This window comes from Rhipicephalus sanguineus, chromosome 6 (assembly GCF_013339695.2).
Source record: "Rhipicephalus sanguineus isolate Rsan-2018 chromosome 6, BIME_Rsan_1.4, whole genome shotgun sequence".
Lineage (NCBI taxonomy): Eukaryota > Metazoa > Arthropoda > Arachnida > Ixodida > Ixodidae > Rhipicephalus > Rhipicephalus sanguineus.
The window spans coordinates 115835646-115847987 of record NC_051181.1 but is presented as its reverse complement, the minus strand read 5'-3'; positions in this window follow the sequence as shown (position 1 = coordinate 115847987).

Below are 12342 nucleotides of genomic sequence, written 5' to 3'. Positions count from 1 at the left end.
CATCACGTGGTGGCGTTTCACCAGCACCACTATACTGCCAGAACGAGAGTCGGCAGCAATGCCATACGCTCTAGCAATGATTCCATACGTGGCATTTCTGCTCACGTCACTGTGACTCACCCGCATGTGACGCCCTAAGTACCGCCGCTGCGCTCTTTAGGTTATGGAAAGCGTTGAGTTTCATACTAATACACTAGAGGGAAATCTGGCGCTAGTGCATATGGTAGCTGCAGCGCATGCATGGCGCTTCAGCCAGCATGGGAATGATGGGTAGTACATGGATTTGTCTATGCTCCGTTCTTTCGGCTTCGCGTGGCCTGCCGCCGCTTTGTCGCAAGACGAAGTTCAGCAAATGTTCAGCAGTTCCCACTTCCCAACTTGACCCTTTTAGGCCGACCAATTCAAATCAGCTCACGAGGTTCACAACTAGCCATTCTTGTATGCGATACAAAAGCCAGAACGCAACGATAAACAAAGCCACAAGTGCGTTCGAAGCTGCCAGTACGAAGACTAGGTAAATCCACGTACAGCGGCACTCAGTATGGGTTACAACGGTGGCCGTGCTTGAAGGGGCCCGAAGCCTGAACGGTGACATCGGCGAACGTTAAATTGTTTTAGGGAATAGCAGCAACTGAAACACCGTTTACGTGACTAATTTTTTCTATGTCGGCGTCGCTCTGCAGTGTTGGCGCCACTTAGAGCATGGGCAACTTGTTGCGATGCATACAAGGCTCGACTATACTACCCATTATTAAGGCAAAAGCCTTAATAATGCCTCATCAACAGCGAAAATTCACTGTCAGTGGCGTCGGCGTCAACACGAATGGTGCAAGAAATCATCAAGTGAAACGTCACCACGTCACAGAACGCCAGAATTTGTGACGTCATTATGACGTCATCATGCCGTCCCTTTGAGGTAACATGATGAGGTCGTCACATTATATCGTCGCTTGGCCAAAGGTGGGCCGATCACGGAGGCAGTGTAAAATCAGGTAAGTTGCAGAAAGCTTGCAATGCCTCCGATCCAGGGGGCAGCGCAAAACCACGTTGGGTGCAGGAATGTACCTGACGAGGGGGACGAGGGCGAATCAATACATCGATTGAGAAGAAAAGGAAGAATAAGATGGCTCGCATTCAGGTCGTCTTAGGTGAATTCATAAGGAACCTTACGAGCTTTTTCGCATGGTGGCTGAACTATCGCAGCGCCACAGTCCCCTCTAGTAAATATTGTGGAGACTTCTGTGATGGAAAGTACTTTCTGTCCTACTTTAGCGATCTGCAACGCCTCCTGCACATGAATTCAAAATGACACCGACCGATGAATATCGTGCACTGCCGCACTAACCGTACCGGCCGTGGCGAAAAAAAAAATAAAGAAAAAAAAAGCTGGAGCATTTCTGCATTGCATGCGCCGCTGCGACACCTCAATGTGGTCCTGAAATAGAGCAACGCAACAACGCTTCCGACACGCCTTTCCCCCGCCGACGCCTTTTACAGGACGCGGACAGTTGACCAGCAATCGCGTGACGCGACAGGGGAGGAAAGGGGTTCTCACCCGCACGTCCGTTGACAAACACAAACCTCGACGCCGAGCAAAGTGGACAAGCTTTATTTTGCTTTACTTTTTTGCCTGCTTCGTCGAAGGAGTTATATATAGCGGCAGCGAGTGTAAGTACGCTCACTCTGGCCGCGTGAAGCTGCTGCACGACCTGTTTTCGATCACTTTAATCGATAAGTAGAACTTTGAAATTCCAGATAATGAGCTTATTCGGGTTCATTATCTCTCGTTTTTTTTTTTAATGTCACCGAGGTTCCGCCAGAAACGTGCACGTCCGTAGATGATACGAATCGGAAAGTAAAAAAAAAATCGGAAATAATGTTATAAATATAAAACATAGACTTCACTGAAGTTTGACACCGTCAAGATTTCATTGCGGTGAAAATAGACATCTAGTGCGAACTGGTTTCGACCACACGATAGCCTTTCTTAGCCAAGCGGAAAGGTATTTCTGTGTTCCACATTCTATTTGTTTTGAGAAACGCGTTAAAGTTTGCAGGACACGAATAAATTATACTTGAAACAAGAATGCCATATGGCTTGATCTTCGCGAAGTGGAAAGCTAAGACTGCGTTTGCACTATAAGAAACCGAAACGACGCAACTTCGGATAACTGCACAGAAAACAGGAACGGACTGCGAATGAGACACGAGGTATATACTCATCTGGACAGTGGCGTAAATCATCGGGGGGTAGGGGGGGGGTCCTGACGCCCCTTGTGTTGGGCTGGGGGGGGGGCACTCCTTGAAAGTGTCCCCCCCCCCCTGAGATTTAGCTTTCGAACATCACATTTTACTTACTTGACAGTTAAATACAGCACACTATATATAGGCTATACGGCACAGTTCAATACAGCACTAGGTTATTCCTAAAAGGTTACACGACGGCGAATTGAGCTGATGTTAAACAAAAGCTGTACCTTAATGTGCTAGCATTTGCACTTGATTGTTTAACTCGATTGACATATTTACTAGAAGTATGCGAGGCCATTTGAGCTAAACTTCGAAACTTCACTTCACCAACGTACGTTTCTACTAGTGGCTGCTCATTGCTGTTAGATTAAGCTCCCTGGCCGGCGCCGAGGCCCATGCTTGCTTTCTTTATTTTATTTCAAGGCATGACTTTAATTTTTGCGTAATTAAAAATAAAACCTATATTTCTAAAAAATAAATTCGCCATGTTGGCGAATTCACTGTATGGTCAGTTCTGATTGGCCCAGAAGGGCTGCTACGGCCTTTCTCACTGGCTTACAGAATTTTACAATATGGTGGAATTTGATAATGTCCAGAATAGCACCAACGGTTGCCGCGAACATGAATGAATGAATAAAAAACTTTATTGGTGGAAAGAAATTCTCCCGGCGAAGGTGGAGCCCTCAGTCCAGGGCCCCTGTGACGGCTGTGATTTCGATCACCACACGTTCTATACCCTGCAGCGTCAAGCAGTCAAGAACCTTACGACTGAGTGCGTCAAGGGATTTGGAATGAGGGACTCAATATCGCGGCGCAAACTTACGATATGTGTCAAGTGGTACATAACCGTCGACTCATTTGTTGGTTGATATGTGTACGCATAGTGCTAGGAGCTCAGTATATGCATCTTGTTCTTCTCAACAAAACTACTCGCACGACGGTAAAGACAGCGTGACACAATGCACTGAAGCTTCACGAAAAGTGCTTACCATATGGAGCGCATTTCCGCTGCATTTCAGCACTGCCGCCCCTTCCGGTTTACACGGTGACGTCATCATTTCCGCCATTTTGTTGCACAGCCAGTACGGAGAAAAGCTGCCTGATCTCGATCCGTTTCCCTCCGCAGGCACAGTGGAAGCTGTGAATCGTACAGAAAAATGGCGTACGTTTACGTCACATGAATACTCTACTGTATACTATATGTGTGCGTCATCTTTCGTCCATCTGAATCCGTAGTCACGCGCAACTACTAGCACTTGTGCTAGAAAAGCTACCTGTCGCTTCGACGTTCGAGTATGCGTCCTCACGAATCAAACTAACAATTCCTTTCCTGCACTGCCTTATAGTTGCAAGTACGTGAAGCCACAAGCAAAACTTGGATTGTTTATGCATGCGACGGAGGGTTCTTCCTGCTGCAAAGAAATCCGTAAAACGCCGGCTAATGTGTGACACGGGCATCAGAATTCGAAGCCAGAAAGAACAATAAGAAGAGCTCGAATCTATACGACGCGGCATTGCTTTGTAGGGCGTGCAGTGACGCAACGCCTGATCGTCGCGGAGGTCTGGCAGGCTTCGGGTATGTGTGTGTGACTGCATAGCAGCTGCGCCGGTTTGCATTTCTCCTCCTCCTGCGGGCGGCGTGTGATTGCAGAGATTTGTTCGCCTCGAAGTGTGGCGAGCGCGCCTGAGTGCGCAAGCGCCCTCTATTAGCGCTTGCAACTTCCGCTCGCTTGATTGACAGGCTTCAGTGCGGCGGAACGCCGCTTGTCTCCGGCGTTGTTCGGTTGAGCGATGCCCACCGAGCTTTTGATTTCGAGCTCAACCGGCGAGAGAGCTGCCACTCTGCGTCCACTAACTGTGTGCACTAACTGAAAAACAAAACAAGCGTTTTTCACGCTCGGTGTGGGCGTTTTCGTGAGAGCACGACAGGCCAGTAATGTGGCGTGACGTGATAAGGAGTCGCAGTACGATACTCACGGGATCTGTAGGTTAAATTTGTACGTTTGCGTATGTATTGTGCAGAATCGCAGTAATGTGTGCTAAGAGTTCATATAGAGGAGGAAGCGGAGGAGAAACAGCTGTGAAGTGAACAAGCATCGTGTTCCCCATCCTTGCTAACAATCCATTTCATTTTGCTTAGGCTTCCATTTTGTACTAGACGTTTTGTTCCGCTTGTTTGTAACCACCTTTGCAGCGTGACGCGCTATGCACATTTCTTTAATTGTAAGCTGTTTCATTTTGTGTAAAATTTTCGCATTGAACACAACGTGTTTTCGTTTCTCTCATGTATGTAACCACTCCTGCTAAAGGCCTCTCATCAGAGGCTGGCAGTCTCTTTGAAATAAATAAATGCTATCTATCTATCTATCTATCTATCTATCTATCTATCTATCTATCTATCTATCTATCTATCTATCTATCTATCTATCTATCTATCTATCTATCTATCTATCTATCTATCTATATCTATCTATCTATCTATCTATCTATCTATCTATCTATCTATCTATCTATCTATCTATCTATCTATCTATCTATCTATCTATCTATCTATCTATCTATCTATCTATCTATCTATCTATCTATCTATCTATCTATCTATCTAATGTAATCTAATCTAATCTAAATGCAAATGTCATGCCAATTCCTATTATGTCGAAGAGGCACATTTTTGTTCAGCGACGTGTGACGTGTCCCCGTAACATTGCAACAGAACTTTAGGCGGAGCAATGGTCAGCCGCCAATCGCGAGGCTGCCTCAGCGCCACACTCCCATCCCTAGGGTGTAGGCTCCATACCCATCCCTGGCCACCACCGCCACGTAGCAATGATATTAGCCATGACGCTCGCTCTTAAATCGCATCGATGGGGGAAGTTGTCGGTGAAAGCTGGTTTCAGTGAGGCACCGTGGCAAGATCCCACATATACCTAAATACATAATGCAGCGGTAATTAGCGTAGCAGGTAGAAGAAATTATACATAGAGATACGCAGGAAGAATTTCATCGATTCACATACCATACAGTAAATTTGCCAGAAAAGTAGGCCACACATCGCCAAAAATACACATACCTGGCATATCTCTATTTTACAAACGGGCAAAATACGATGAGGCAATAATGAACGCAAAATCAATATAGTTATAAATTTGGCATACGCGACGTTCTCAATTCCATTGGTGTACATAACAAAAAAATTCAAGCTATTATTTGCTACATTTGTTGAACTGTGTAGTCACTATAAAAGACTATCTTTTTAATGTTATGTGTTAAGGGTTAGCACTGTCCACATTCCTCTGTGTCGTGTATTTAGTGATGTAACGTTTCTGTTGTAGATTAGGAAGGCCACGTAGAAAATGTCCCTTGTGATGTACCAACATACATCCTCTTCCAAACGTCGCAAACATTGTTCTTAAGTACATCCGCTTACGTCGTCAACGAGCCATCGACAGGGAAAGCCTCGTTGGTTCAACATTACCGTGCCAACTCGCACGGGCTTTGAGCGCTCTTCCTAATGCCTTCGGTGCCATTCGTGTCGAACCCGCGTTAGGCAACCTCGACGTCGCGTGTGCAGGCAAGTCGCCTCCAGGAATGCGCCATTACAAAGCGTTCAAGCGCCGTCGCATCCATCCGTCCTCGACTGACTTCGCTGTGAGCTCCGAAACACACGTTGACAACGTGCAGTACAACTGCCAGAATGGGAAAGTCACCTTGGGTCATAACTTATATGACGAGCATTCCTCTGCGGTGACATCGTACGTGCGGGCTTTTCGCTGTGCCAGTTTCGTCATTCGAATGCATGTGAAACAGAGAAATGTTCTTACAAGGCATGTTACAGCGTTTAATTGAAGTTCATTGATTATTAGATGAGGGGAAAAGAAAGTGCACCAAAATACAGCTTCGCATGAAACGCTTGCAATGCACCTTAGCTGCGCTGCTGCGACGGTTGTTCCCCCGTTCCCCCTGTTTGGTATTTGAACTTCGGAGTGTTAGCCAGCGATACTAGTGGCCGATGTGGAACTTTTTTTTTTTTTTGCTCAATTTCATCTCGTAGAACATGAGCATTACGATTAGGCGGCAGGCCGATAAGTCTAGCACGCTACATCAAGACATCATACCTGTCGGAGTCGAGCAAAAAAGGGCATCTTTTGGAGAAAAATATTTCTAGTGGCTTCAAAATGTATCATGTGATGTAACACTACATTAACAAGGCGACCTGCAGTGATTTTTTTTATGTTCCTAAGTGCTATGCATGATTTCCGCTGTTTTACCGCAGCGTGCTCAAGCATAAAAGCATGTGACGAGGCTGATTTTATTTTTGTTTGAAGCCACCTCACTCTTTCTCTCCTCTTTCCTTCCTTTCTGCCGATATTTAATTTTTATATTTCCGTTCTCTTTCTTTCTTTTTTTTTTTTGTTCAAGAACTTCAGAATTATTGAAGAATACGTAACGATGTGGAGAGTAAAAAAAATAAAAAAGTTTAATTCTTTGCCAGTGATAGCTTTTTTTTTTTTTGTGGCTGCAGCTCTTGCAGGGAATGAATTTATCCACCAATCCGTTCGCACCTGCGAAATACATTGCGGATTATCAGCCCAAACCATAATGAGAAGACAAAATGGCTGAAGCTTGCACTAAGCACTAAGCCGCGCGAGCCTTGAAACAGCGAAACTGGACAATTCTGAAGACTAATCTGGTTGCTTCTAGGTTGTTTCTAGGCCTTAGCTATAGTTGATGAAGGTTGTTTCTATGTTGCTTCTAGGCCGTTGCTAGGCTTTAGCTAGGTGATGCTAGATTGTTTACACGTTGATTCTTAGCGCAGAGTAGTTCGAGCTAAACCACAGACAGTCAAAGGCACGACACGGATGTCCAATCTTCAGAGACAGAAACTCGCGCTGAAACCGAGCGTTCGCACCTCTCATATACCTACGGGCACGTCGTCGTTGGCGTAGGCCTTCCATCGCTTCGGGGTCTCCTCGCAGCCGCTGTTGCCTTTGCCGTTTCCTAGTGTTGGGCTAACTGTTGCCTTCTTCTTTTTTAGTGGACCAGTGGGGAGTAGTGGGATTCACCCAATTTCTGTGGCACATACCTGACAGGCCACAGTGAAGGCCACACAGGATAGGCCGCACAAATTACGGCTGCCTTTAACAGCTTCGGTCTTAAAAAGCTCAGCTGATCTGACTCAGATGCAAACAACATACAAGTAGCAAAGATCAATAAGCCGGCCACATAAGAAAAATCAAAAAGCTCTTGTTATACTTGCAGCTGCACTTCCGTATTGGCTTCCTTTTCTGTACTATCCAGATGCAGAGGTTTTATGACTGCAAATTATCGTTGTCCACGCGGAGTTCGGAGCTATTGGTATCGCGAAGGGGGGCTTTCGAAAAAAGAATGCACGACCGCTCGACAAAGGGGAAGGATTCATGCGGCGTGCCTATTTTTCGACCCAACAACCTATATCAGAAGCGTCTATACATTTTTTTTTTACGATCTATACAAGCAACGTTTTGTACGACACGAGCGTCCGTAACGCGGCTGGTTCCCCCGTAATCGGTAACCAAACAAGCGTGCACTATGTGCCAGAAACGCGATCGCGGTTCTCGTACGGCGGTGTTGTCGAGAGATATAGAAGTGTGCCTGCTACTCGAAAGGACACCTTTCCCGTTGCACCGTTCCTCTTTTTTTTTTTTTTCCTAGCCTCTGTTATTCTTACGAGGAAATGCGGCGAGACAAAACGGAAACTGCAGTTCGGCGTCCGTCTTTCGGAGACAGCGCGCCCTCGCGGGCTCTTATCAGTGGTACGAGCACCGACTGGCACACTTGCTTCTCTTCAAAGCACTTCCGGTCGAGCACTTATTTCCTGTTTTCCGAATATTCATAAAGAGTCTTCCAAAAAATGATGCGGCCAGCTCCACTTCGCGAACGCCGTCGAGATAGCGAAGCCGATCCCCTCGTATACGTCAGTAGTAGTGGTTCTTGGGGGAAAAGGGCGCCGTATACGTCAGGCTCAACCTCGCCCACCGTTGGTGCGCCCCTCATTAGTTCACCCTCTCTGCTGAGCCTTGACACTCCCTATCTTGGTTCGCCTCTAATTTGTTCACCCTTTCCGCCGAGCCTCACCCTCACGAACGGGCACACGAAAGGGCGCACGAACGCATTGGCGCGAGTGCCGCTACTAGACACCTAAGTCACGGCAGCGCCTCCTCTATTGTTGTTCAAGGATTCGGTTCATCTCCCCCCCCCCTTTTTTTTTCTTTTTCTTGCTTCCATTATGATTTGGTTGTGCGTGCATCGTCGCGGCTGCCATGCTCGCGAATCCCTACATAGCGCGCTGAGAAATAACGGTATCGAAATACCGATCATTTTGCACTCGCATCAAACAAAAAGCTCACCGCTTTGCAGTGTAACCTCACGCCTAACCATGATCTGCTGCGACAAGCACAACGAATCTGAGGTATAGGCGTTCGAATAAATGGTTCATTGCCGAGGAGATGCAATTAAGAGTCAAACTTCTACAACTCACAATGAAGTACAATGCCCCATGTTATTTACTATTGCGAATGTGAAATCACGTTGTTTTCTGCGCTTCCTGTGGGTGACGCTGTGCTGCTTTCCTTCGCTCACATTTTGGCAACAGGTGTATCTGTCCCCTCCGCAAGTGCGTGTTTCATCTGTTATCTAAATAAGGAAGGCATTAGCGCATGAGTGGTGCGCCTCCAAACGAAAAAAAAACGAACAAACAAACAAAATGGTGACCATGATTCGCAACTGCAAAATAACGAGGTCGGCACTGGTTGCTTATAATACATTGTCTATATAATATATCGCCCCTATCGAAAATATTCTTGCACCTCCTTCGCATCTTATTTCGGGCACTTCAGCCTCGAGAGTATGCGCCGAAACTCCCAGGAATGTGAACTCTGAGAGGATAAAATACGTTTGACAAACGCGCTATTCAATCAACCACCTTCCGGGATTTGAAAGGCAACTCGAAATTAGCGTTGACGTTCGAAAACGCAATATTTGCAAACTAAGTGCACCGTTGAAAGTCGTTCCTCCGGTTTCGTATCAGCCGGCGTTAACAACCGTGGCGAATAGGATATTAATGGAACGGCGATCCGCTTTCCAAGCTCGCTCGGGCCGAAAAAAAAAATAAATAAATGTAGGAGGAATCAGAGAGAGAGGAAGAGAAAGGGAGATAGATTATGCTCAAAGAGGAAGTTTATTTTGCATAAAACAACCTCGTAGGCTGGAAGCCCGAGAAAAATGAATTGATGTGCTGTCTTCACGCACATACGTAAAGGGCCTCTTTCCGCACGAGCGGTTTTTGCTTTCACTCGAGGCTGAGCATGCAGCTGAAACTCTGACAACGCGTCATAACTTCATCTGCATGAACTCGACACGGCGCGTATTATGGCTAGACGTCAACTGCGACGTCGGTATAAGCTAAACCTTTTAATATTTAGAAAAAAACTCGGCCACTGGAGTGAGATCCAATGAAAAAGATGTTGTTTCTGTAACTGAGGATAGCGAACAGTGGCAATCTCTTATACCGGTGTCACACGGGCACTTTTGATCGCGATCCGGATCGTACTTCTTGATCGCGATAACAAGTTGGTCGCTGCTACATGGTACAGCCTAATCCGGATCGAGTGTGCCGCAAAAGTCAACCAAATCGCGATCACGGAGCAAGATCGCGATGCGCAGATCGCGATCTTCTTGATCCCGATCGGCCCTGATCGCGATTAAATGTGAGCGTGTAGCAGCACCTGATCCGGATCGAGCCAAATCAGGATCGGCCCTGATAGCGATCGAAAGTTCCTTTGTGACACCTGTATAAGCCATACTTCGCCAACATGAGACACCCTTCAGAATAGATTAGCTAACTCTAGCTTACATCAGCAATAATTTGGCAAACAATGCATTACTGGTCACTGCTAACAAGTTCTTCTAGTGTGAAAATAAATACGGTAGTTGAAGTGAACAGAACTAGTGAGATGTAGCTCATTTCGTGAGTCAGCTGGCTAAGTGAGCTGTCTGCAGCTTTACTACAGACTCGACTGTCTTTTCGACCAGCCATTTTTTCTGGTCAGAAAAAATTTCCCTTCACAATGTAGTTGGAACGGGCCAAGGAAGACCTTGTCATCAAAATTTCCTCCCCCCCCCCCCCCGCTCACACACACACACACACACACAGAACAGCAGGTCTATATATAGTTTTTATTTCTACGTCACGGGGCAGAGACGGCGTTGAGAGCCGAAGAGACGGCGTGTCGTACTGCCCGTGAATTGAGTTCATTCCGGTTTGGATTCTAAGCGTATATCCTATAGCTACGCTCTCTTGGACGATCACACCGCACGTACAACACCCTACACACACAAATCCTCCTCTTCATCTCTCTCCTGCAGACCCGGATGCTCGCACTGGAGGACTGCCTTCCCAGCGGGACGGCCACAGCGTGACGCAAGGTTTGATCGCCCCAGTTGAGAAAGACCCGCGCACCGGCCGTAAAATGATGTCCCCGCCGTAGTTTCCGCTTCTGCTTCGCGACGATTCAATAAGGAAGGTTGGCGTTTGCCGCAGCAACGGACCAATCAGAGAAGAGGCGAATCCGCGGAGGAGGCACGAGAAGATGCGGCAACTCTTTTTCCTTCGTTGTTTCGGTTTGGTACGATGTTCTCCCTTTGGGAAGTATAAAGCACGCCGCCCTCGCTTCCGTGTTCTTGAGAAAGAAAAACTTAAATAAGAGAAATAAAACCAGCCGCGAGTAATCGCACAAGCGCTTGCCCACAAACCAGGGCGGTCGATCTTCTAAGCGCGCCGCGTGAGGCGGTCTTCCTTTCACCGCACTCTGCCGAAAGCTCCACGACTTACTCTTCGAGAGTGTTGTCTCTGTACAAACACTCGTGCGGATTCACGGAAAGAAAAATGAAGAGTACAAGAAAACCAACATTCCTCGCTTCCGCCTACGTTTCTTCCGCGCCAACAAAGCGTTCGTGTTTTCTCATTGTCGAACACTCATCACCACATGCAGCCCGCGCATCTTGATTGTAAAAGAGCCGCGTGTTAGCTGTGGACATACAAAGACGCTCTTGATTGAAATTCAGAATTGCGGTCGACGAAACACAAAGGGAACGAGAGATGACGAGTGAATCAAAGCGTCGCTGATGCAGTTGCCATCTGTGGGAGAGCGCCTCGAGCGCATGCCCATATCGAAAGAGATGAAGAACCAGGGGCGTAGTGAGAGGGGAGGAGGGGGGGGGGTTAAATTCTCCTTGAAATTTTTCAATTCTGCATGTGTATGCAGCCCACAAGTGCACGCAAGAACATATTTAAAGTATGGTTGCACCCCCCTCCCCCCTAAAAAAATTTCTGGCTACGTTACTGTGAAGAACCATTACTTAGTTTATGTGATCTTAGTTTACTAATCAGGAATACGATCGTTGTTGATGCAGATCATATTCTGTAGTGTTGAGCACTTCACAAGTAACTTCTTTTTGCCCACGTACGTTAGAGCTGCCGCGGACAGTTTAAGAGCACCTTAATAATATTATAATACCGGCGACAAACGGTCACTTTTGATCGCGATCGTGCCTGATCCGGATCGAATTTCTTGATCGTGATTGGCTTTTTCACACAAGCTGCAGAAGGGAGCGAATCACGGTTGAGAAATTTGATCCCGATTGGGTTTAATCGCGATCAGCATTAAGAATAATAATAATATCTGGGGTTTAACGTCCCCAAACCACGATATGATTATGAGGGACGCCGTAGTGGAGGGCTCCGGAAATGTCCACGACCTGGGGTTCTTTAACGTGTACCTAAATCTAAGCACACGAGCCTCAAACATTTTCGCCTCCATCGAAAATGCAGCCGCCGCGGCCGGGATTCGATCCCGCGACCTTCGGGTCAGCAGTCGAGCGCCATAACAACTATAGACCACCGTGGCGGGGCCCGATCAGCATTGCACCGTGTGACGCCGGCGTAACTTTCACTCATTTATATCGTCATTAACTATTTCAGTTCCACGTGATGAACTGAATACAGTCAGTCTGAAAGTCATGTTCACTCAGTAAGAGTCGTCATACTGGAACCAC